Source organism: Furipterus horrens, unplaced genomic scaffold, assembly GCF_987537825.1.
Source record: "Furipterus horrens unplaced genomic scaffold, mFurHor1.1.pri manual_scaffold_4, whole genome shotgun sequence".
Taxonomy (NCBI): domain Eukaryota; kingdom Metazoa; phylum Chordata; class Mammalia; order Chiroptera; family Furipteridae; genus Furipterus; species Furipterus horrens.
Genome location: NW_028327174.1, coordinates 95,294,823 through 95,322,072, shown reverse-complemented (window position 1 = coordinate 95,322,072; position 27,250 = coordinate 95,294,823). Strand labels below are relative to the sequence as shown.

Here is a 27,250-nt window from a genome sequence, read left to right as displayed (position 1 = left end):
TCCTGTGCAGAAGGCTTGGAAAGTGTTATTAATCTTAATTTAATAGAAAAGAATTGAAACTCAGAGAGGTTAAGTGACTTACCCAAGATCATACAGTTGTAAGGGCTTGAAGAACAGGACCAAGTATTTGGTTCTTTTTGTCTCCTGAGGTTTGGTGTTATGTTTGTTTTTTAAAACTTTTGGATACAATGAGTTTCTCTTATCTTGGTAAGCTGTTAGGTACTATGTGGGCACCTAAGGAGGAGGAAGGAGCTTATTGTTATATGGGTTATTACCAATAAGGTATGTGCCATACATATCTAGACACCATGGTTATTGATCTTAGATTACCTGATATATGATTATTATATCGGACTGTGAATACCTGGAGCCAAGTATGAAAGCTAATGCAGAAATGCCTGTCAAGGCATTTGGTTAAGTAATTGCTGATAAGCTGAATTGAAGGAAAGTGGCAATGCCACCTGAGAGAAAACCACAGCTCAAAACCAAAGCCAGGCTTATGCCTGAGGGTAAGTTAAGGCCTGGTGACTGCACTTCTGAACCTTCCCTTCATAGTTCTGCCGGTAGCCACTGGTCACATGTGCAGTATAGCATGTGTGGCAGTTGCCATGGAGATGATCACTATCCAACATCACAAGATTGGGAGATGGGAAGGATTGAATGACATTGTGGGATTTTGGAGTCGGATCTGGGTTTGACTAATTCCTGGCTGTGGGCCATCTAACTGTTGAGCCTTAGTTTCTTCACCCCATAATGAGGTTAGCAATGCCTCGATCAAATGTGAGGAAGGCTGAAAACATCATGTGTGCTGATGCAGCTGCATGGTGCATGGCACAGAACTGGGTGCTCAATGCAATGCACAATAGCCAGAAATTTCTTTGTTAGAGTGAAATTCATAAAAGCACTGTCTCTCTGGTTTTGCCAATGCTGGGCACTGAATCCTTCCTTGCAGTTGTCAGACTAGATTCACTAATTCCAAATATTCCATTAACACAATACCTGGAGGAGCCTTTTAACCTGAGATTTTATGAAGACGATACAAATAAGCAGAAAATGACTAGGTATACGTAATGGAAAGAGCTATTTTCAATTTATTTAAACTTAAGGCCAGCTGTATGCAACTGTGGCTACATGGCTGAGTTATGATGAAACTCCAGCTCCTCTTTACTAAGGATCTGGTTAAAGCCTCAGCTGGGTGAGTAACTGAATGGTCTCTGGCTGCTGTGGGAGGTTCCACCCATCCCCTGTGCCCACCCCTCCCAGCTGTTCTTTGTTAGGATCCCTTTTACTGTTTCAGAGCCTTCAGCCTTCTCAGTTTGTAGGTAGGCACTTGCTCTGAGATCCTTTTCACTGTGGCCTTCATAAATTGCAGTGTGGAGGTGCTGTGGCCGCTGGTTGCAGCTCTGCTCTAGAACTGAAGCACTTAGGGCCCAAACCTGTGTGCTTCATCAGCAGGGACAGCTGTTTCCTTAGAGGGAGTCCCAGGTGAAAATAGCTCTCCTCATCCCATTGGTCAGGCTGCCATGACTCTCCTGTGAACTGCAGCTGCTGCTCACACTACCCCCCAGGTCTCAGCAGTGGCTCAGGATTGTCCTGTCAGCCACTTTGTGTGCATTGTCATTGAGTCAGAACACATGTCTCACTCTGGGAGCTAGCAGAAGGGTATGCAGAGTCCTGCTGTGTAGGGCTCATGAAGTGTAAGGCCTGGGCAGGTGCTGTAAGCACCTTCTTTTTGAGATCAAAGTCATGTGCTTGCTTTGGTGTGTGCAAGAGTTCTTGTTGAGTAGTGCAAGGCCTCATGTTGAACTACCCCACAGGAATGTGCCGAGGATTATTGGTTAATGCCAGTAAAGCACTAGGGCTATGAATGTCCAGTTCAATGTTAATAAACAGGGGGATTAGGTTCATTTATGCAAAAAAGAACTCTCTTTACAGCGGACTGGGAGGGGGGGAAGACTTTGCTTTTGTCAACAAAAACAAACAGAGTAAACTGTAAGCCCAGATTCATCAAGTCCAAGGTCTTTATCTTGTCTTCCTACCCTGCCATTCCCACCAATTTCTTTCATGGCCTGTAAACTCTTTTCCACTGCTGAGATGATTGCTTAATTGTGTTTGTGTATTTGATATCTTTAGAAATGACAGTGTCCTGGGAAAGTGATGAAGAGCAGACAGGATGGATGAGATTGCATTGCTGAGTGCAGAGGCCCATGCCATTTGTGGTAGCAAATGCAATAAGTGTTATTACTTGGGATTTTGTACACTTTAAAGAAGGTGTTTCAGTTAATTGTGTTCTGTTTTTCCTATTTTGTATGCAACAATGCTGAAGCATAAGGATGTTCTGAGTCTATTTCCTTTAGGAATTTGCTGGGCACCTTTATAAACCTTGCTTTGTCAGGTATGTGCCATCTCACTTCACAGGCGAGGCAACTGAGGCTCAGAGATGATGGTTTGTAACATGTATGAACCTGTATTTATCTCACTGTGCCTCCTAAAGGCAGCAGTTACAGTGCCTATTTATTTTTATTTCTATTTTTTGTTATGTCCCATAGTAGCTAGTATAGATCCATAGTCCTTCAGTCCTTTCTTTCTAATTTTGAAATCCAACAAAACTTGAACTGACACGAGGGAGATAATAGTCTTTACTTAACCTGCTTACAGTGACTATATGATTCATGGCAGAAACATGTTGGCTTGTGGGATCCTTCACTCTGTTGTGGTGTTGTATAAAAATATGCATAAAATGCCTTCCTAGAACCTGAAACATTCTGAATTCTGAAATGCACTTCATCTCAAGAGTTTGCAGTAAGAGACTGTGGCCCTCTCTAATATTCTGTATACACTGAGGACTGGGGCACAATTTCACTCTGTTGGCAGGAAACCTCAGCACCTTGCTATGCCTTCGCTGTGCACCTGTAGTCACGTAGTCATAGGAGCCAGGCGACCTGTCCAGAGTCTTCATTAGGCACCTGCCCTATGGTAGTGAGAGGAAGGACCAGCAATGAAAGAAAGGCATTTGGTGCAGACAATGAGAGTCCAGGGCAGTATGTGGGTGACAGCTAAGGTGAAGAGTGTCCACAGTCAGTGCTGCTGAAGGACAGGAGTTGGGGCTGTTAATGAGAAGGGGTGCCCTGGAGAGGGGATAGGCCCTAACTAGACAAGAGAGGAAGTGGGGGAGGGGAGACCCTAGTAGGATGGAAGCTCAGGTTCAGAGGCTGGGATGAGCACAGGACATCCACAAGGAAGGGAGGCATCTGTACCAGGGAGTAGCGGGGAACAGAGGGCAGGAAGGACTAGATTCTGGAGGTCCTGACTGTCCAGCAGACCCAGTTCTGTAGACACAGAGGCCATGGCAAAATTCTGAGCAGAGGTGTCACCTGCTGATGAATTAGAACCCAAATCCCAGGGTTTCCTTGTCCTGTGAGTCATGTTTTCTTTCCTGGAACATGTTTGAATAGTAACAGCTAACTGATAGAGCACTTTCTATGTGCTTATTGGCCCATTGGCAAGGCTTTAGGTACTCTACATATGGCATCTCTGTGTGATAGATACGATTATCACTCCCATTTTATAGATAAGGAAACCGAGGCACAGAGAAATTAGGTGGGTTGGTCAGTTGCCCTGTGTCCTGTGCATAGTGACTGTAGAGGTTGTAATGAGAGCCCAGCCCACAATGTCTGTACTTTTAACTGCTGCCCTGTGCCTTAACCTTCTTTTCCACATGTTCCAGAAATGAAGCTTTTTAAAAACCAAAACTGCATCCTGGGTGTGGAGAAACCCATTAGCTTCAATGATTTCTGTGAGCACATTGCTGTCCCCCTGGAAAATGTGAGGGTGGTGGAAGGGGGTGTGGTAGGGTAGGTGGTGACCAAGGGCATATTAGACAAGGGTGGTGGGGGTGATGTCCTGAAGTTTATGACCTAATCAATCAGAAATGTAATTTGATGTCTTTCAGGAGACCAATGCCTTTGGCTGACAGCTTCATGTCCTGAGGCTATACCCCTACTTCCCCTTCCCCACTCACTCCCAGGCTCTCTTCCTCCAAGCACTCACGTATTTGTATGTGCCCTGGAATAACTCCCTGGTAGGTAGAACTAAAATTCTTTTAAAATTAGGCAAAACTAAGATTCTAAATTAAGAAAGGCTACATCAGTCCTGCCTTCCTTCAATCCTTTATCTCCTAAAAAATCTCTTGTTTCCTTTACTTCATTTCGAGTTTGTCTTTTTCAGTTTTCACCTCGATTATTCCAAAAACAAATTGTATTCTTTGTTAAAAATGTGCTGGATAATGGGCGTGGCCTTTTATAAACCTGCTTTCTTTACATGGTCATGGTGCAATCTGTGGAAGTTGGAGCCCCTCCCATTTTTCCCAGGTAACTCTTGGATTCCCTGCCCCTCCAACGCCCTGTCAGCTGCAAAGCGCTGTTTTATTGGGTTGGTCAAAAAGTTTGTTTAATTTTTTTCATAAAATAAAAAAAAACATATGTTGCATTTTCACTAATAACTTTATTGATTTGGACATTTGGAGTATGTCAGCTATCTCCTGCGTGTTATAACATTGATTGTTCTCAATTAATGTCTGGATTTGATCACTATCAACTACGACTGGTCTACCCGACTGTGGAGCATCATCCAGTGAGAAATCTCCAGCACAAAACTTCGCAAACCACTTTTGACACATTCAATCAGTCATAGAACCTTCTCCATACACTGCACAAATCTTTTTTTGTATGTGTGTGTGTTTCAGTTGCATTTTTACCTTTCTTGAAATAATCATGCATAATATGCTGAAAATGTTGTGTATGTTTCTTCCATCTTCAATATTAAAATGGCTACCCCAAAATTCACCAATTTTGCTTTTTTAAAAATGCATTCTGATATGACAGCTGTCATACTACAATCTACAAAATTGTTTCTAATAAAATTAAAGACAACTAAGCACTACTGGAGCCATCTTATGGAAAATAACCTAACAAACTTTTTGTCCAACCCAATATTTGTCAAGCTGATGCTTTCTTGTCCTTGAACTCCATTTTCTGGATAGGCTTTAATTAGCTAAATTTGCATGTGCCAAGTGAGATATAAACTTTTTGGGGAAGTTCCTCTGGGATTCCTGGGTTGGAAGAGAGCATGACCATGCCATATTGTGATGCAGTGTCCCAATGAACAAGGCCGTGTGACTGCAGACTTTGTCCTCCTAGCATGTACTTTGTTCCTGTGGCTGAGCTCCAGGCTTCCTGGTCTTCCTGTTGAGCCATCAGAGTAGGGTCCAAACTTCCTGTTCTTCAGTTCCCTGTGGATTATGATAGTAAGATTTTGCAAAGGAACAAGAGAAACCTTTGCTGAAACTTTTTGTCTTTAATCACTCATTCTTTTTTTCTTCTTAAATCCCAAATTCTTCCCAAGCCTCTTTTTCCTTCTTCCTTTAATTCTCTCTCACCCTCACTTACCCTCCTTTTTACCTGTTGGTCTTTCTTTTTGCTCCCCAAAGACAGGGAAGATAGCTTGGATTTTAGGAATAAAACACAACATGGGGAAAGGAGAAAAGTGCTGTGACCCCTGCAGAAGGTGGACAGATGATTGAGAAACTTTGTAGACCAGGAACAAAAATTCTTTTTTTCCTCTCCCAACCTCAAAAAGAAAAAGTTATTTCTAAAATTGAGCTAGATTATTGGGTATCTTTATTCACTCAGAATTTTTTAACTCAAAAGTTCTGTGTAGTATGTGTGTACGAGAGGGGACACCGCCCCCCTCCCCCAGCCAAAGAAAAACTGCAATTATTCTGGAGGGCAGTTCCCTTGTAGTACATTCAGGCTTCCCCTGCTAGGTGAGTGTTCTTGGAACCCATCTGTATCAGTGTACTAGCTGATGTTGTTGTGAGAGGCTGTGTTCAGCTTCAGGAAATTGTTTTTGAAGACTGTTTCAATATGGTTGCCCATTTCATGATGGGTGGTTTACGAGTGCACCTGCCCACACTGCGCTGAGTGTTCAGCAGTTTTTGACCAAAAATAGCATGACCCCCATGTCCCACTCTCCCTATTCATCCGATCTTGCCTCGAGTGACTCCCGCCCCCCATGAAAAAAGTCCTCAAAAGGGAATGTTTTGACAATGTGGAAGAGATGAAACAAAAAACTGGCAGAAGCACTAAGAGGCATCAAAATCAATGAGTTTGAAAACTGTTTTGAGCAGGGGTAAAATGTTTTGATAGATGTATTGCATCAAATGGAGAGTACTTTGAAGGTGACTGAAGTTTAAACATGTAAGAATAAATATATAATTTTTTATACATAAATTCTGGGGTTTTGGGGGGTTCTTCCTTGTTTGTACATACATATATGTGTGTGTTTCTCTTTACTGAGGGAAAAATAACACCACAACTTATGTAACCTGCAAAGGTTTAGCTTGAATGTCATTTGTAAAGTTGTTAAGCAAGTCTTCTATGCTCTGTTTATACTGTACATTCTCCTACTGTTTTAGTCAGCTCAGGCTGCCATAACAAAATACCATAGACTGGGGGGCTTAACAACAGACATTTCTTTCTCGTAGTTCTGGAGGCTGGAAGTCCTAGATGCTGGCAAATTTGGTTTCTGGTGAGAGCCAGATTCCTGGCTTATGGACAGCCTCCTCACTATATGCTCACATGGCCTTTCCTTGTGCCTGAGTGTGGACAGAGAGATAGCTCTGGTATCTCTTTTTCTACTTATAAGGTACCTAATCCCAGCTTGAGGGCTTTACCCTCATGACTTCATCTAAACCTAATGACCTTCAGATAGTATCACAAATATTTAGTCCATAACACCTGAGTTTCACTTGCCAGCTGACAAAATCTTCTTAACAAATATAACCAGTGATCAGTATCTCTTCCCTGCTCAACTCCTGACCAGCTAAGGAGAGGAGCAGATGAGTCCAGAGTCAGAGCTGGAATACTGGGAGTCTTCATGATGTTCTTCCAAGGAACATTCCTCTATAGTGGGGCCAAGGGCCCAAGAAAACATCCTTTTCATTGTGAAAGAGCTGGGCCCATCCCTTGGCTTCATTTCCCATATTTTTCGTTAGCAATCTATGGGTGAAATGTTAAGTCCATGGTGTCAAGGAAGCTGACAGGTGATGTGTATTACTCAGTGACACCCAGGGCAGGTAAGAGCTGATGCTGGACAGGGAATAGCTGCAAACAAAAATATCTTCCTTCCTTTCCTCTCTGTTTGGCAGGTGTGGTTAGGGGAGCATAAGCTCTTGAGAACAATGTCCAACTCCACTTGCAAAAGGAGCTTGGAGAGAGGCTTACCAAAGAAGGGAGCCGGTGCAGCCTCCTGCTGTAGTGCCTCACAGGGGAGAGGGGAAAGGACAGGCCCTGGAGTGGGCAGACTCAGCTTCAGTTATGGCTGGGATGCTTACCAACACTGGGACTTTGAACAAGTGGCTGTAGCTCTCAACCTCAGTTTCTCCATCGGAAACATGAGAGTCATAATAGCACTGATCTCACAAGGCTGCAGTGAGGATTATATTGGGCGGACCTGGTGCAGAGCCTGGTATGCTGTAGGTCCTTGGCGAATTTTGACTGTATTATTGTCACATTTGATTGGCATCTCAGTTTTATTTAGTAGTTATTACACCTCATTATTAGTGTGCTGAGAAGGTTGTCAGCAGAGAGGGAAGGAGCACAGACTCTGGAAACAGTTTGCATTTGGATTCCAGCCCTGTCACTTACCAGCTGAACAACCTTGAGCAAGTTAAGTGATGTCTCTGGCCCTCACACTTCTCATCTGCCAATGAGTATAAGTGATTATACAGGGTCTGTCCAGAAAGTATCCAGGCACTTACTGTGTAAAATGGAGACATTTATTGAAGAAGATACAAGAAACATCGCACATGGGACAATGACACCTCAGTCTCCTTCAAAGTAGGCACCTTGGGACCTCACATGGTTCTCCCAATTGCCATCAGCTACTCTGTCGTATTTTCCTGAATCTCATTGACAATCTGAAATTTCTTCCCTTTTGAAGGTGATTATAGTTTTGGAAAAGCCAGAAGTTGCAGGGCACCAAATCTGGGCTGTAGGGGGGCTGAGTCGTGTGGGTGATTTGATGTTTCGTCAAAAGACTCTGCACGAGACGTGATGTGTGATCAAGTGGATGCATTGTAATGAAGCTGCCAATCTCTAGTTCCCCATAGCTGTGACCTTCTGTATCATCCATATAATTTCCATGCAGGAATGTTCAAGCTTAACGCAGAATTTGATGCAGATTCATTGCCATACTCAGTCATTTTGAATGTGACAGCTACTCAGTACACATGCTCACTCAATGGCATCTACCACCCCCACTGACTAGTACAGTGAAGTTGTCATTGTTCACACGTGTGCATTACAGTCCACTGTCCTTGGCTGCCAGGTTACATGGATGCTGTGCAAATCTCGTTATAATAACAATGGTTGGACTTTTTCCAGACAGACTTCGTACACTTCATAGAGTCATGGTGAGTGAAGGTATGTGAAGCGGGAGCTGGCCAACTGGCCAACAGGCCAAAACACCACCTGTTTTTGTAAATAAAGTCCTAGTAGCACATGGCTCCTCTCTTTCATTTACGTGTTGTCTGTGGCTGCTCCTCTGCTACAACAGCACAGATGAGTAATTGTGACAGAGGCTGTCTTGTCTACAAATCCTAAAATATTTTCCCTCTGGCCTTTTACAGAGAAAGTTTGCTGACTTCTGATTATACAAGGTTTAAGCAGGATCTGGCACAGAGTCAATGCGGGATAAGTGTTTGCTATCATTACTGCTGTTGTCTCTTTAGTTTGTGGCCTTAGCAGACCCTCGTACTCATCTTGTGAAGTAGGTACACATGGCTATGGTCAGTCCCCTCTTACAGGTGAAGGATTCAGGATTCAGAGGACATAAGTGATCTGCTCACGGTAGGTAGGGTAAGGCCTTAAATCTAGTTCAGGGCTCGCATCAGAGATACCTGCCTTGCCCCCTCTTTGGATTCCTCAGGGACAGGGCCATGTCTATCTATCTCTATCTCTGCCCTTCTCCCCGAGGCACTGAAGTGTGACACATAGAACCTGGCCTCAGAGGTGTCTGCTGAATTCATGCCCCTCTGCCCCCCACCTGCCAGCCCCAGCACTGACCTCTCCATGTAGGGACATTTCCAGCTCTCACTGTTGACCTCCCCACTGCTGGAACCGGGATGGCTTGGCTTGTTACTGCCCCAGGAACTCCCCAATTGCTCATGTATATGGAGTTGGAGAAGGCACAGGCCAGTGCCCTATCCCATCCCCAGATTTTCAGTCAGGGCCATATGTGTGGTTGGGGATACCTGACCTCTGGTTCACTGAGCACTTTCAGGTCTGTGATCTCTTTTGATCCTCTTAGCAACCACTCAGGAAGACAGGGTGGGTGATGGTGTGCCCAACAGCTGAAGCTGAGAGAGGCTGAACTCTCACCCACACTGGTGATCTTCCAGCTCACTTCAGCTATTTCCCCTCTCCAGTGGGCTCCTGACTTGATCATTGTGGCGAGGCTGACACCATCCCCCTTGTCCATGTATTCCATTGTCTAAGGACCCTCACTGTCTGATGCTTCTTTCTGAGCTGTAACGGACATTCTCTGTGCTTTAGGAGTCTGTTCTGCTCCCAGTAGAAATGAAGAGAGCTACCCAAATACTAACTCTTATTTTTCAATCTTCAGCCTTGAAATTGTCCTCTGCCCAGTGAGTCTAGGCCAGCATTTCTGTCCTTTGGGGTTTGCTGGAAAAAGAGACTACCCCACCACCAAAGTGACTTCTATCTTAGAGCAGCTTCCAGTGTGAGACAGGAGAGGGAACTGTTTGTTTTTGGTCAGCTCAGCTCTTTTGTAGAGTAGTCACGTCACTTTGGAAAGCCCCGAGTGTGTGTGTGTGTGTGTGTGTGTGTGTGTGTGTGTGTGTGTGAATACCCCTTGATTATTTAATTTCTATCTCATCAGTATCCAGAGAGTGGAAAATAAGTCCTGAAAGCTTCTGAAGAGCATTGGAGAAAATGGAACACATTTACAGCCATCATAAGGTCATGAGAGTGGAGGGCAAAGGAAAGTCGAGTGACCAGTGGACAATGTGACTGACCTGTCACCTGGGGACTGCTGTTCAGCACAGGTGGACAGTTGACAGCTAGGCAGACCTATGTCCAGCTTGCTATTGCAATGAGAAGAAAGGATTCAGATGAACCAGGTTGAAACCCTCTTCATAATGAAAAGCAGGTACTCTAAGGGAAGAACTCACTGTGATTTCTGGCAGAGGCTTCCAAAGCAGGGAGGTTGAGGTAGTTTACAGGCCACTAGGTAGCAGCTGGACATCCAGGTGTTTACCCATGTGGACCTGTCACAGCCCTGAGTTCTCCATCACTGACCTTCCTGATTCAGTTGAATCCTTCTAGACATTGTCATTGCAGTGTAACCAAGCCCAGCCGCAACCCCATGTGAATGAATATACATAACTTCCAGTGGGCAGAACAAGAAATTGTTTCATAACCAAAATTCTCTTTTAGTTGTGTGTCTCTCCTGGACAAATAATTAGAAACAGCTACCCTGCAGTTCACCAGAGAACGGAATCTTCCTGGCCTCTATGAAGCAAAAACACTTTGGAAATCAAAGCGAAATAAGGGCTGGGGTGAGAGACGTTCTTAGATGGACTCCTGGTACCATCTCGGAATGACCCTAAATCACTTCCTCTCTCTAGCCTTGAGTTTCTACATCTGTTAAACAGGACAAATGAAACCTCTTTCTTTCTGCAACTCCACACTGTGAAGATTGATTCTCTCATCTTCAGCAGGCCTAGTCACATAAACTGCTCAAATCCTTGTGCATGGTAGTTAGAGGTTGCTTAATGAGTGACCTATTTAACCTACTCCCTGTCTGTCCCACTACTGTGAACATTTTTATTGTTATTTGTGAAGTATTCACGAGAGTTCAGAAAGAGTCTGCATACCCCTAAATTGAGTCAGCTCAGCTCCTACTGCAGTTAAAATGAGTGCTCTAACCCCAATGAATAATGATTATTTTCTACGAGAGACAACTGCTTGCATGAATGTATTATCTGCTAAGGAGCTCTTGCGGGGCCTGTTCCCAGTGTGTAAATATTCAGTCTCCCTAAAGAAGAAAGTCCAAAAAAGGGCTGGTTTATTCAAAGTGGCTTCTATGATCTGGCCACAAGCACAGGCCTCTTGAAACCATCAGTTCTGATATTATACACAAATGCTTGGGTCTCCAGGACAGTCTGGAAAGAAGATTCAAGAGAGAGTGGGCAGAGTGCTGAGTGGGAGGTGGGAGGGGACCGAAAAGGGAGAACCAGCCAGCTGAGAGCTGGGAGGTTGGGAGGCACCAAAGCAGAGTTGAGAACCTGTGGCCATGATTTGTGGCTTGTCCTTAGGTACAGCCTTTGCTGTATATCAGAAAGCAGGGACAAGGGTATGAGCTTTGAACGCCAAGGTTGTTCCTGCAGATGGTAGAGGCCTGCTTTGTCCAGGAGATTATTCAGGTTCTACTTAGAGCAAATGCCATATTGGATTAGGTATCAGTATGGACCATGTATATTTTATGACAGCCTGGTTGAGTCAAGCCCCTACTTCTCTCTAAGCTTCTGCTCTTCCTTATTTATGTTTTATTGCCCAGCACTTTCTTGAGTCCTTCCCAGACATCTGTGTCATTGCTTAGAGAATCTCCCTTTGCTTGGTTCATGGGTTACACTACCTTTTAACCCTCCCTGTACCTTCAAGCTAGCTTGAACACTTTCGTGACCCCTCCGTAGAAGACTTCCACTTCTTCTCTACTCCTGTGTTCCCATGGGGGGGAGGAGAGGACAGTGTGGGAGGCACAGTTCTGACTTCTCTGTCCCCTCATGCCCTTGACCCCTGGGGAGGAGAAGTGACTTTTCTGATTAATGGGTTTAGCTTAGCCTCTTCTGGGACTTTTTAAAAATTTTACTGTTCCCAAGGAAGCTTTCGCCAAATTGCTGGGGCTGGCTCTGGCCCCGCGGAAAGCCTGTAGTGGCGCCACTTTTCGGTTGTGTAAGTTTAATTCAGGTGAAATAGTAGGCAGCCCTTTCTAACCACACATCTAAGTCACATCCTCCAATTTAGAATTTGCTTGTAATAAAGCTTTTAGCCTGATTTCAGTCTGTGTGCCACCGTATCTTATTTCTTCATTGGCCGTGAGCTTATAAGGGAAGGGAGGGTTATTATTTCTTGGCCACACCCGGAGTTTCAGACATCTTGCTCATTGATTCGTGCGCATGAAAGGCTGTCTGAGCAGCTCGGGGTGTGATGGAGTCCAGCCAGCGTCTGTGGGTCTTTTTCTTCCTCCACAGTACTAGTTAGAACTGATCAGAACCTAAGTCTGTGGCTTCTGTTTTTGGAGAATGTCTGCTGTAGATATGTTAGTATTTTCCTTTTTCTTTATCTCTGAAATAATACTTTCCTGACAGGAGGGCATTGAGGGCTAAGTGAAATAACACACATCTGCACATACTAGGTCATCAACAAATGCCCAACTGCCCCGTCCCTTGTCTGCCTGTGTTGGGGTTAAATAGTTCTTGCTGACAGAAAGTTCATTCTGAAGTCTAAAACGTGTCTTTCTTGTTGTGATTGACGGTCGTTTCTTTTATCTCATTAGGGGCAGTTTATAAGCTTAATACATGGTGAGAAAACCCCTGTATACCCAATTTATGGGACCACTTGAAAGAGAAAACTTCAAAACGAATAGAGAAAAGTGAGGGATGTGTCCTGAGTAGAAGAAACATCAAGGATCCAGAGAAGGTGGGATGCGATGGTGGGCCTTGGAGTTCCCATTGTTTGACCTCATCTGGGTGCTCTTGAGTTTGTGCCTCATTTAAAGCAAAGATTGACAAGGCCCAGGAAAAGCTACCAGTGGTATCCTAGAGGAATGCAGAGTTTTCTCTGGCACAATCTGGAATGCAAAATCAACACATTTTCCTGGAACTTTCCTGTGTGCATCCAGCACTGTGGTCATGCTGTGGAACCTCCAGACATGCATGCACACTCCATTGCTCACGGAGGGGAATACACAGAGGAGAGTCTGGCAGCGGCTCCGAACCCAGTCAGTCAGCAAGCTTCCTGAGGACAGGGCCCAAAGTCTTGTTGCTTTCATAGCTCTGGTCCTCTGGAGCAGCCCAGCCAGTTCACTGCTTTCTTCCGGTGTTTCACGCCTCTTTTGTTTTAGCTCTGGTTGTGCACTCTGTCTCTGACCCTGCATGTCCTCATTGTCTTAGTCCAGGAATGTGATGTGGGATCTGAGACAGCCAGTTTGATGAACTGTCTGGTCCCCTGTGGCTTTTGCATGTCTTTCTGCCTCTGCTTCAGTACCCTCTGCTGTCGACTGCCTGGGGCCAGGGCTTCTCCTGCTGCTCACCTTTTCTCCATTTGACTGTTACTATCTACTCCAGAGGAGGAGGGACACCCGCCCCATCTTGTTCTTTGTTATAGAGTCAGGGTTGAAGTCAGTTTCCTTGACTCATCAGAATCTCTGGCGAAGGGAGAAGATGTGTGTTGAAAAAGTTCTCCGTGTGATTCTGCTATGTCCCCACCACCCACTCCCCATCTTGAGACCTATGTTTGTTTTCACTGTCAAGAGAAAGATCTTGCATTATTCCTGTCTTCTCTCTTCACCTGGGATGGCAATTGAAGAATGGTTTCTCTGAAAGGGACCCAGCCCAGAGGTCTTGTAAATGAGAGGAGACAAAGCTTAGCTTAGTATTTCTTTTCTGAAGAACTTATGCTTTGATGCAAAACTCAGGAGCTCCAGCCTTGAATTAAAGCAGCCGTGACTCTCCGTAACCCTAAAGGCTCTTTGTGGGAAAGCAGTGGTGTTGGATGCAGAGAGCTTGGATGCCTCGCTGGCTTCATGGCTGACCTGCTGTGTGACCTTGGGCAAGTCAGATTTCCTTTCTCTCTGCCATCTGCAAAATGTGGATAAAGACAGTTGCTACCTGCTGGTTTTACTGAGGTACTGAGAGAGTGGCTGCGCTCATGAAATGCAGCTCTCAGAGTTCTGCCACAGGAACAGACTGCTTCTTAGGCAAGCGTCATTTCCCAGGTGCAGGGAGTGCCGAGGGCCTGTGCAGGGTTTGTGAACAGTCCTGGGGTCATCCCAGAGTGTGAGGGGCAGGCTCTCACTCCAGGTCGGGGTCTACCACCGGTGCCCTTGCCTGTCTGCACCAACAGAGAGGAAGGGAGGTCTGAGCTGTCAGGAGGTGGTGGGGACAGATGGTCTCTGGCAGAACAAGAGGGAAGTGCCAATCAAAGGAGGTCGGGCTCCTCAATTAGAATGCAGAGCAGATGGGTCTGAAGCAGGCAGGAGGGGTGCTTCCCAGTTTACTAAGTGCGTGACAGCGAGCTGATGGCCTTCAAAGAACCAGAGGGGTCCCCTACTACATTTCCTTTCTTTGAGGGGGCAGTATTTAGGATAAATCTGACAGATGAGTATCATTCAACAAGTAGTTACTAAGCTCTACTGTGAGCTGGGCAATATGCTAGGCCCTGTGGATATAATGTTAAACAGGACAGACCTGATCCTGACCTCACTTCACAGAGACTACAACCACACCCTCTGTTTCTTGCCACTTGCAAAGGAATTGTGGGTGGGGTGGGAGCAGGGATGTCATAAATGCAGATCCCTGGGTTCCACCTCAGAACTACTAGCTTGGAAAGATTATCAAGGTATTAAATCCAGGAAGCTACATTTCAAATAAGTTTTATAGTTTATTCTTGTGCACATTCAAGTTCGAGAACTAATCACCTCTCCATCAAAGCGGAGTGATCAGTCAGTCCCATGAGCACACTGGTGTCTTAAAAATGAATTACATATACACTTGGAATGGTTTTGTTAGTCTAGCCTCCTATGTCTGGTTTGCTACAAAAGCCCTTTTCTGGTCATATGGAAAATAACTGCGCAAATCAAATGACCTGAAGCGTTGATTGAGCTTTTATTACCTGCCTAGCTCGTGCTGTTCTGAAAAGAAATATAAAAACTATAATCCTGGTCCCTGATGAGCTTACAGGTTTCCTGGGTTGATAAAACATACTTACTGGTTAACCAGTTAGAGGTGAGCAGAAGGTGTAAGATTAAGGGCCAAGATGGAGAGCAGATGAACTTCCTAGGTGTGTAGAAATGAAGACATGGGTGGAGGGCAGGGCTGGAGACACATCCTCTGTAGCCATTTCATTGTCTTATTCCAGCTGAGTGACCAGAGTCACAACCTAGTAAAGAAGTTAAAAAATACCCTGGTGATTCTATGTTACCAGGTTTGGGAACCAGCATACTATATTTTTAAATAGTGAACAGCATTCCCCCTGCCCCCCATTCAGTTCAGTTCTGTATTTTGGGGGCACAAGAACATCAGTTCCTTATCTGTCCTTCTATTATATTAGCTGTGTAGCAGTTGACCTCTGAAATCATAGTGGCTTAATACAGTTTATCATTCATGGAAGTCCAATCAAGGGCTCAGTGGTTCTGTTCCTTACTTATTGAGGGATGGACGCTTTACTGCCTTGGACAAATGGCTTTCAAGATCTCCCTGGTGTGGCAGAAGAGGCTGGGAAACATAAGCATCCAGGGCAACAGGAACTGGGTATCGTGAACAGCCAGCTCTGCTTTCCCACATTCCCTAGCACAGTGCCTTCTTGCACAGCGCTCTAATTGTGTTCATCAGTCTCTCCTCCTTTAGATTCTCCCAGGCTCTCAAGCAGTGAGGTTCACAACTAATTACACCTCTCTAGCCTTCAGAATTCTTTTATACTTATCAGAACTGCAAAGAAGGAAGGCCTTGAAATTGTATATTCCTTACAGCAGTCCCTCCTTCCCCTCATTTCTCTTCTTCCTCCACTTCATTTGCTCTTCCTCTTAGGCTAAACTATATGAAATTGCTGTTTTCATATTCCTGTTTGATATTTTTTGTGCTTTTGTATGGTTCAATTGAATATTATACTCTCAAGTTTCTCCTGGGATCTGCCTTTAGTTAAGCACATTCTCAATGCCCAGTAGGCAGAGGTTTCTTTGAGAATCAAGCTAAAGGAAAGCAAGAGAAGAGGTAGGCAATTTCTTTGCATTAAACCCTGTTACCTAAGGTGTTTGGGCCTGCCCTGTCCCACCATCACAGTGAGCTCCTATCTCACCTCTTCCTCGAACCTTAATAATGGCATCTTATTTCTAGTTATTTGCTAAAAAGCTTTCACATATATTATCTCACTTATTTGCTTTGAAGAACTGGTTTGTTTCCGATTCTCAATTAATGAGGTAATGCAAGTGATATAACAATTCTCTTCTTCAGCTTAATGGCCAGGAAACTTTGTGGTTAGTCAGAATAATTATACTATGCTTTTAGTTGGTATATTTGATTTTTAAAAATTATATTTTATGCACTAATTTATGATAATTGTCATTTTGTCTCAAGTTTTTCTTTTATAATGTGAGATTAAAGACTTTCAAGTCCTTTATAAGATGGTGTAGGGTAAAAAATTAATTATAACAATTTTTGGAAGAAGACTTTATTATCTTTATCTTGCATATGTGGGACCTGAGGTCCATACAACTTAAAAGAGTATTCTGAGTCCATAAAGCTGTTCAGTGTGGTAACGGGACTGGACTGGTTGCTGGTCCGGGTCCTACCATAGTGCTCCTTCCTCTCTGGGATGCTGCCTTTTCTCAACGGCCCGCTATCACTTTAATCTCTTCCCTCCTGTATTTTAAGAGACTTGAATATTTTTCTATCTTATTTATTATTGATGCATAAGCATCATCTCCTTAAAAGGACGTCGCTATATTTTTGATGGAATTCTGATTAGTTTTGTTCCATTAAAATGAATTTTTAAATTTTTAGAAGAGATGGAAAGGCAAAAAGCAATTTTAAAAAGTAGATCTGAGAGATAGATTAATAAAGTAATGTTATAAATTCAACATAAATTAACTTGTATACTTTTAAATTCCACTTGTGAGTAAGCATGATTATCAGTGATGGCTTCTTCTAACTGAAAGTGTTTTACTTGGGCCTGAGAGAAAAAGAGAAAGGTAGCTTAAAGAAACGGTCCTTAAAATGTAGTCTTGAACCAGCAACATCAAAAAATCATCTGGGAGCCTATTGCAAATGCAAAATCTCAGTCTCTGTCCCAGCTCCACAGAACCAGTTCCACCTAGAGGGGAACAACACTGAGTGTTTTAACAAGCCGACCAGGCTTTTCTAATGCATGAAAAAGTTTGTGACTGTTTGGCTTAAAACAGCCTCTGAGATCAGTTGGTTGAGCCACCTCATTTGGGTAGAAACAAAGTAGTTAAAAGTATCTCTGAACAAATTAAGAATGCTAATGAGGGAAAATAATGCCTTTGTCCTTAAAAATAAACAAATAAAAACATCTTACAGGTTAGTGGTTGAAGACCAGAAGTAAGTTGCCTGTAAGGAAATTATTATTGTTTTAACTTTATTTTTTATGTTAGAGAGAAGGGAAGGGAGGGAGAAAGAGAGGTCAAGAAACACTAACACCAATGTGAGAAACATCGATTGGTTGCCTCGTATGCGCCCAGGGGACCGAACCTGCAGCCCAGGCATGTACCCTGACTGGGGATTGAATTGGAAACCTTTTGGTTTGGGGGATCATGACCAACACAACTGAGCCACACCAGCTAGGACAGGAAATTTTTTTTTTTAAGAAGCAAAATTTCTCCCAAGTGACAGAGTGAGAGCTAAGAGCAGGACAGAATTTGTGAGGGCCTCTCGGTGAGAGGAAGTGGAGGGAGCCTGTTTTCTGTGGCCAGGAGCCTGGAAGTGTTTTATTAAGCATTGTTTCAGGTCAAGTTTTGTAACTTTCTTCATATAACTTAGTGCACGAATTGTACTTTAAAAAAATGGTATCATGGATAATTAATCAGTTAAGCTTTAATTTCTTCTTTTTTTTAAGTAGAAGAAACATTAGTTAAATTTCTGCTTTCTTGGGTGTTCTTATGGTCATACTCAGAGAACTCAGAGAAGGAAAACTCTGACTCCAAAAAACCTCCGCTGCCTTGCGGCATACCTCTTCAGGGGAAAGGCTAAGGGAGTAAACCCCGACAGAAAATCCGGAGCCGGAGTCCCTAAGGCGGTTTGACGTTGTAGTCAACACCGGCAACTCCTGCGGCGCACCTGAAGCCAAGCTGTATATTGACTCCGTCTTTCCCTTGGATCCTTCAGCTGCGAAGAGAGGGGGGGTCTGCTGCATGGGCAACAGCAGACCCTCCATATCACCCTGCCCAGGCTCTGTAGCTTCAGCGTCATCGCAAGATGTCGATTCAACACGGGAGGAGACAGATACCGTGTCACTCCCGAGTCGGACTGCACAGCCATTCTCGGCGGTGCAGATAGACTCTTAAGAAGCTACACCATCGTCTCTCGAGACGGACGGCTGCCGACGACGACGACTCAGAGAACTCCTTTTTCCCATCGGGCATCCCCCAGCCTGCACACTAGTGCACAGGAGAAAGGAGTATCCTCGGAAGCACTGGCCAGGGGTCTCAGCATGCCCAGAGGAATGCAGGATCCTGCGCTTCCATGAGATCATTTTCTCCCGCTGTGCTGGGCTCCTTTGATTGATAAGGCACTTGGCTGACACAGCCTGGGGAAGGAAAGGAGTACAGATGGCCCAGCCCTATTAAGGCATATTTGCTTCTGTCTGTGAGGCCATAGGCCCGTCCTGGAGTCAGTGTAGCATCATGGCCAAGAACATGCACTTGGCATCCACATGGAACTTGACTCAATTTGTGCTTTGACCACTTGCTAATGTGTGATTTTAGACAAACCATTGCTTCTCTCAGCCTCAACATTCTCATTCCCAAAATGGGGGTAATAACAATACATATCCTGTGGGATTGTTTTGAGATTTAAATGAGTTAATGCTGCAGTTCTCAACCTTATTTGTCTTAGGACCCCTTTCTACTCTCAATAATTATTGAGGACCCCAAAGAGTTTTTTTATTTATGTGGGTTATAACTATCAATGTGTGTTGTATTAGAAATTAAAACTTAATTCATTAAAAATAAATCTTATTACAACTTAACAAAAATAACATCTTTTTAATGATAAAAGAATAGTTGTTTTCCAAAACAAAAATAAAATTCAGTGAGAAGTGATATCGCTTTACATTATTAAAAATTTCTTTAAGGTCTGACTTAATAGAAGGCAGTTGGATTCTAATATCTGCTTTGCAGCTCAATATGTTGGTTATAAAAGCACATGTCATATAGCCTCTGGGAAACCCCATTTGTTTACTTCTGAGAGGATTAGAGTGAGAGCATTAGAATTATCATGAAAGTAGTTTTGACCTTGCAAGACACACTGGAAGGGTCTTAGGGACCCTTCTAGCAACACAGTTTGAGAACCGCTGAGTTAATAAGTCTTTTTTTTCCATGAGAAAAAATTTTATTTATGAAAATCTGAGGCAGTACAAAACTCAGAAGCTCCACTTACGTACAACAAACATGGATATGATGCTAAGTGTTTCTAGTCTTTCCATAAATTGAATAAGATTTAAGTTTGACAGCACAGTAATCCTTCAAGCAGCAATCCTCAGATTTCAGTATGGCTCTGTATATTGTTAAATAAGCAAGGCTAGAATGAGCTATGGTTTTTGTTTTAAAGAATATATCAAGTGAGATGGCAATCACACGAAGTGATCTAAACAAAGGTGCATAAGTTTGAAAAAACCCACTTCACGTGGGTAAAATATTGATGCCATCACCAACCCATATGGCCCACAGTTCCATTAAGACAATTAGATTCTCTAGAGGATAAAGAGGTGACTTTTCCGAGCTTGGCCTATTCATAAGGTACTACTGTTCAATTTCTACTAAGGCTTGCAGTATAACTAGCTCCTGTCAGGTAAGTTCTTGTGACCAGAAGAGGATTGCAATTCTGTTAATATTAGAGCCAGCAGAGGGAATAAGAATCTATATGATGGAGTTTAAAAAAAATCTATCAGATGGGTCTCATTAGAAAACTGGGTTGTACAGAAACTCAGGTTAAAACCATTTTGAAGAATTTTTGAGTTTTAAGGTAGTAACATCTTTTCAGAGATTGTAGCATGTGAAGAACCCACAGACACTATGTATTATGAACAAGGTTAAGAGCAGAAAAAGATCTTTTGAGTAAAGAAGGAAAAAGAGTATAAAAATATTTACAAAAAAAAGTTTCAGAATAAAGGAATATTTACAGAATATTAAACTATTTATCTGCAGCCATGAGACCGCTTTGAGTTCCCAAAACTTTTACTTTCTTCTTTCGTTCTTGCTCATGTTTCTTCCATTTCTCCTCCCTGGTCTGGAGACGAGGTGGTTTGTAAGTTTTCTTGTGGAAGCTAGCTCTGTTTACATGCTCATTCAGAGACTTATTTTCTTTAGATTGTCCCCACGGTTTAAGTTTTCCTTTGTGTGGCTCACAGTTGAGGGGACAAGACTAACTTGCTTTGAGATCAAACACTGGCTTCCTATTGGAGACTGGAGTCTGTGCTGCGCCGGTGGACAACTTGAATGGGGTGACAACTGTAGTAGAATCCCTTTTTATGGTTTAACTTGTTTGTCTCAAGCACAGCCGGGCTTTTCGGGGTATTCCCAGATATGGTCACATGTGGAGACTTTCTGGCTGGAGTCTTGGTCAGTGAACGCTTGTACTCATTATCTTTAGTAGCAGCTGAAAACCTGACATTCGTTTTAGTTGCCGAGAGAGTGGACTGCTTGACTGACCCCTTCACACATAAGGTTCTCTGATTTGCAGCGCCCTGGGCCTGGCCTCGTGAATGCCTCTGGCTTGCAGGAGTACAAGCCATAGAGAGTCTTCCTTGGAGACCAATTGGTGTTGCCACCACCTCCTTAGTGACGGGCTACTTCTTCAGTTCATTGAGTAAATCGTGTTGTTCAAAACGTTTCTTTTTTCTCTTAATGTATTGATCAATGGACTCCATTTCCTTAAAATGAGCCTCGTGAAGCTTCTTAAAGTTTGGAATAGTGTTTGCAATTCTTTTATTTTTTCCAGATTTGGAAAACCCATCTGTGTAGATGGACTTCTTTCTTTCTGAAGGTACCATTGAATCTTCATTACCATTTATTTCACTTTTTCCTGAGGACACTGTGTTCTCAACTCCATGGCTCTCATCTGATGGAGAAGGAACTTCTGCAGCAGTTCTGAGAACCTGGTTTTCCAGCTTTTCTTGATTCTGGAACTCAGTGCGATCATTTGTTTTTATCTCTGAATGATCCTGCAATTGTGGCACAGGTAGAGGCTTGTTTTCAGTTTGCACACATCTATTTACTAGGGAGTCAGGGCTGCTGTGGACAGTTCTGTATCTTCTCATTGTTTTGGTGACATGGCCAGATGCTTCCCTCTCAACTTGTTCCTGGCTGGTAATCTGTACCTCAGTCTCATCACAAGAGGATGCAGAGGCCTGACTTTCACTCTGATTTTCATTTTCTTTTTTAGCTTGCTGTTTCAGGTAGGCTTTCAAAGCTTTTAGCAACTTGTCTGCCCTCAAGTTAGCCTGGAGGCCTAGACTCTTGGCCAATTTCTGCAGGTTACTGTACTTGGAGGAGACCAGCTCTTCCAGTGAGGAGACAGTCATCGCAATCTGCAACATAGGTAACCACACTGGGTATCCTCAGACCTCCGCTGCGCCGTTCCGAGTTAATAAGTCTTGACAAGAGTTTGGTATATTGCCTTACTGAATTATAAATTATGATGACAAACACCACCGTTAGCTAGGAAACAACATCAGTGGCAGTTTCTACCCTTATATAGGCTGAGCTCTAGAAGAGAGCTTGGCTCTGCTTTCAGCAGGGTCCTTGCACAGCCCATACACCGAGAAGATGCTGCTGCTGCTGTGGCTGCAGAGCAGTCCTGTGACAGCTCTTCTGGCCGGCAAGTGCCCTGACTGCACCTGGATGTGCTGCAGGCTGCAGTGCTAGGATGTGCGCACATGTATTAATATGAGAATGATGTTAATATAAACTAAAGACATCACAAAGCACTTGCCTTTCCATCATCTTGTCTGTATTCTCAGGGTCCCCAAGGGAAGTCATTTTGGTGCAAGTTGAGTCAATGCCAGGGCCAGGACTTGAACCGCGTCAGGGTAAGGCATGAGAGGGTGTGATCTGCAGGGGCCTGCCAGTGGGCTCAGTGTAGTGCTTTTAGGACTCAGTGGCTGAAACAGAACTTGTCATCTCAACACAGTGGATGGGGACATGGGCCAGAGCCCATGACATTGTCCTTCCATTTGGAGACTTATGCCATGTGACCATCATCTGGCACTCATGACCAGCTTTCGCTTGGCCTTTATGTCCAAAAGCCACGATGTGAGCAGTGGGCTGAATGCTGTAGCAAGCTGCTGTGTTGGCATGTAATTTGGAAATCCTTTTCACTTAGATCTCTATTAAACACCTGGTGTGTTTTGAGTCCCCCATCTGTTTCTTTCCTGGTCTCTTACCATGGGAAAGAATGAAAGAACATTGACCAATCAGAGTGAGGGCTCAAACTGGCAGCTGCGATAGTACTGTCTTTCTTGTGGCCAACGCCTGCATCTCTGGTGTCAGTAGTGAGTGTGTACGGCCACAGGATGAAGGACGAGGAGTTGGGACCAGGAATTGGACCTGCACCAATGCCCACCATTGTACAGATCAGCATCTGTGCATGGCAGAGTCAGCAAGTCAGAGATTGGTGATGGAGAAAGACAGGAGCCAGCTAGGAACCAGAGTGATGCTCCACATCTTCAAGGTGAGGGTGAGGATGTCTAAAGTGTGGGACAGATGGTAAAAGTCCAGAAAGTTAGTGAATGCAGGAAAACGACAACAGCAAGTAGATCAGAAACACATGGCAGGTCTGGGAAGTGGTTCTGGCCCCTGCCTCTGGGTACCTACAGGGTAGGCACTACTATTTAGTCAACAAATATTTTTTGAGTGCCTATTATGTATCAATACATCATTTGTTACACTGGTGAACAAAAAGGACAATAATCCCTCCCTCAAGGAACTTATACTTTCATGGGAGGAAGAAGATAAAGGAAAGTAGAAAATAAAGGAGAAAGTAGTAAAATAATATAGTATTAGATACAAAGGGGGAATAAATGCAGGGAAGGAGATAGGGTGCTTCAGGACGGGGTGATAATTTTAAATAGAGGTGTCAGGGAAGGTTTCATTTGAGCAAAGACCTGTAGGAGGTGAGGAAGTAAGGCCTGCAGGGAAGGGCAGAGGGAGCAGTGGGTGCCAAGGCCCCCAGGTGTTTGAGGACCAAGGAGGAGGCAGGTGTGGCTGTGCTACAGCTAGTCCTTTCAGAGGAGGTCAGTGAGGAGTAAGGAAAGAACCCTGAGGGCCTTTGTAGGTCATCATGAGGACTATGGCTTTACCTCCAAGTGAAGTGTGGAGTTAGTGAAGGCTTTTAAACAAAGAAGCAGCATGATCTAATGATGTTTTTAACAGGAGGAGAAGGAGAAGGATGCTGGGACTGGCAGAAGCAGAAATACGAGGAGCCTAGATCAATAATCCAGAAGGCAGATGTTAGTAAGTAGGGCCAGGGTGGCGATGGTGGAGGTGGAGAGAAGTTGCTAGATTCTTAATGTATTTTAGCAGTATTGCTGAGACAGTGTGCTGGCATATTAGCTATTAGGTATGGGAGTAAAGGACATAAAGATTGACTCTAAATGTCTTGACCTCAGCAACTTGGAAGGCTAGAGATAGCTGTTATTTGAGATGGGCAGAAGAGGGTCAGGAACAGGGGAAATGGAGGCATTGGAATTCGGACACATTAGAGATTTCCAAGTGGAGACATCAAGGAGATGACTGGAGAGGCCCAGGCTGGGGCAGGGAGAATTAGGGAAATGACCTGAGAGGTGCAAAGGAGAAGGAGAACCAGCAGCAGCTCTTATGAAAGCCAAGTCCTAGCCCTGGGATCAAATGCATCTCAGAGCAGCCTCAAACCCTGGCCCTAAACCCAAGGAGAGGAGCAGCCAGGGGCATCCACTCCTCCCTTCTCCTTCTTGGTACTCCCTACTGGGCTGCAGAAGACACGCTCCAAGCCTTACTTTGAAGAGGGATGACTGCCAGGGTGTGGGCAGAGGAGGGTGAGGCCCTGCTGGGGTTGGAATGGGTGCACTGTGTGTATGGTGCCCCTAAGACTGGGGCTGCCTCCGGAAGAGCTCCCAGGGTGCCTTCTGACAAGGATCCAGGCTCTGCTCTTCCCAGACCAGTCCTCTGGCACTGTTGTTCTCCTGGGTCTGTCTTCAAATGACTGCAGTTATCCAGATAGATGGAATTGGCAGATCACAAATCCTTGATTAGATCTGTAGGATGTCAGAACTTACAAAGAGAGCTTCTTGTCCAACCTCTATTTACAGAGCTCCAGAGAGCACAGTGATTTGTCCAAGTTAAGAAGCTTCATGACCTAGGACTTCTAAGACATCTAGGTCATGAAGGGCAAACGAATCACTTAACCCTTGCAACCATGCCAGAGAGCCTTTTCCCAAATGTACTTGCTTAGAGATGGCATTGGTCTCATAATTCTTCTTGTTCCCCTCCTGTCCTCCACATGGGCATGCTGATGCCAGATCAGGGGTCATAGAATGATTGGTAGCCCTGAAGTCACCCAGCCCTGTTGGCAAACCGGCTACCCCATTAGATGAAACATCAATTCCTTAGCAGCCAGTAATTCCTCAGAAAATGCTTTCTTAAAATCAATGGTGCCCTTTTTAGCTTTCTGTTCCTCATGCGTTAAGGTGTTCTTCATATGCCAGGGTTCACCCTACCCCATCCCAGAGCTGTTATCTCTGGCTTGCTCCGTCCCACACCAGTCTCTCTTGTTCTCTGCAAATTTCTCTGTCCTTCAATTGTCTGAGCTGCCCTTTCTTCGCTACTTCATAAGCCTCTGGATTTCTCCTTAAATATCAGCTCCAGGATGCCTGCCTGATGAGCTGAAGTCATTCCTACCCTCAAATGACCTGGTGAATTGAGCAACAATACCAGGGATTCCAGGACAGTGAGCCTGAAGATTAGTATCATTGCTGGCCTGGCGGGAGGCCTATGGCCCTTCTAGAAGTAGGTAGTGATCTTGACCTTCACACAAGGCTTTGGCTCATAACCATGAATGACTGCCTCTCTAGGGAAAGAGCTCCCGACCCACTGCCCCAATCCAATGGTTTGAAATGTACAGAAGTGGAACCAGCAAACTGAGGCATGTATTTCACTCCTGTTTCATGTGAAAATCATATACCTGCGCCTCTAAACCCATAGGTGCTTGATGCTTCATTCCAAGGCGGCAAGCAGGGAAGGTGCCCATCTGGCCTTGTGTCCTCCTCGCTTCTACTTGGCTGTGGATAGTGGGAAGGAGGGATGTGCACAAGGGCCGGGGACTCCTGAATCCTTACCTCATTCTCCTTTCACCCCATCCTTTCTTTATAGGTATAGAAACCATTTTCATTCTGTGGTGCAGAATGGCACCTTCTGAGGACCAACTTGCTGCAGATACAGGGTGAGATTGCTTCTCTACCCTTGTCTTTTCTCTGTTGTAGATCCCTGAGCTCAAAGCTATGGAGCAATGGAATGAGCCTGGCAATGAGAAGGAAGACACCTGGGAGTGCCTATACTCTACCTTCCCCCTCTCAGTGTCTGTCTGACAAGTTCTCTCACTCTCTGGGCCGCAGTCTCCTATGGAAAGGAGGTGCGGGTGGGCCAGCATCTCAGGGGGCCCTTCTGGTTCATCCTCCTGTTCTCCGGTTCTCTGTAGCCTTTCCGTTTTCAGTGTGCTGCTTAAGGGATCCGTGCACTCCCCTCCACTGCACACTGCTCTCGGTGTGTGATGACATCAAAACACCCACACGATATCTCAACAATCTGATGAGATAAATGCCTCATGCTGGGGACCTGTGGACACAGAGCAGCAATTCTATCCCTCTGTCGAAGAGCTCAGGAAACACAGGCTGTCAAGGAGGAAGAGGCAGGCATGCAGATCGCCATGTGTGCATCATTAGGCAAAAGCACATTTTCTTTTCCCCAAAGCCCCTGTTTTCTCCAAACCTACCTCTACCTCCAGAATAATGCCTCTGAGCTTCTTGGCTTTTGAGCATGTGTTGGGAGGGCTGGTGTTGGGAGCATATGGCCTTGTTTTCCTGTGTAGAGCTCCAAGTTGGATGAGCCAGCAACTGGCCAGGTTCTGAAAGTAATTAAGCTGTGAATATTGACTCAGGATGGCACAGGGGGCCTTGGACACCTGTTGTCATGCTCCTTCTGCAGAGTCCCTCCTGTGCTTGGGGCTCACCTGTTAGAGGGAACCTGGGACTCTTGAGGCTCGTGCTGTTGGGGCTGGTGTGATATGATTGTGCTCCTGCTGCCCTTATGGACTCAGGAACCAGGGAGATACAAAGGGTTCCAAAGGAAGTAGGAACTGCTGTGGTCCTGTAGTAAAGACACACCTGGCTCTGGAATGCTGAGTGAGTGACCCTTGGGCCTTACTTAGTTTCCCTCTATAGGCACGCTTCGTTTTATTATACTTAACTTTATTGTGCTTCACAACAATTGGGTTTTTTATAAATTGAAGGCAAGACCTTCCATTAGCAAGATGACTACGACACCCTTTACTATGGTGGTCTGGAACCAGTCCTCAATATCTCCGAGGTCTGCCTGTAAGCAGAAAGGAGATAATAATGGAGTCCTCCCACTTTCAGGAATGCTATAAGGGTCTGGGGAGATAATGTGAAAGCGCTTGGGGAGGCTTAAAGGAACTTTTCAAATCAAACAATGTCCTGTATGGAGGTCATGGGATACCGAGGGAAGGGCAAGACCTCTAGAACTCAGAAGGCCTGGGTTCAAATCCTGCATTTCCGTTCAGGGCGTGCGACTTGTGGAAACATACTTAACAGTTCAGAGTTTCTCTTTACTGATCTGTAAACTGAGGGATATTAAAACTACACTTGACTAGTTACTGTTAATAACAAGAGCTGCTATTATTTATAGAATGTTTATTGTGTGCTAGGACCCATTCCTTTTCTTCATAAAACCTCTATAGAATATAGCAGAATTTTCAGTCATATATTATTTGTATGGACTTTTATTGGTTTGCGTAATGTCTCCCTGAGGAGAGACAGTAAGTGGCATGAGAGCAGGGGTTCCACGGGTATTGTTTCCCATTGTGTGCCCAAAACCAAGCCTGGTGCTAGCCCATAGTAGGTGCTTTAGAATGTTCATGAAGTAAAGGGAGAGTGAGGGTTTCACT

General features: G+C 44.5%; 1 protein-coding gene and 1 pseudogene across 5 annotated transcripts in view; one reads left to right on the top strand and one right to left on the bottom strand.

The window, feature by feature from the left end:
- The window catches only part of CACNA1C (calcium voltage-gated channel subunit alpha1 C), a 713,310-nt gene that overhangs the window by 274,540 nt on the left and 411,520 nt on the right, over nt 1-27,250 (top strand). The window lies entirely within an intron of this gene.
- On the bottom strand, nt 20,228-21,617 carry LOC150012468 (nucleolar and spindle-associated protein 1-like; annotated as a pseudogene).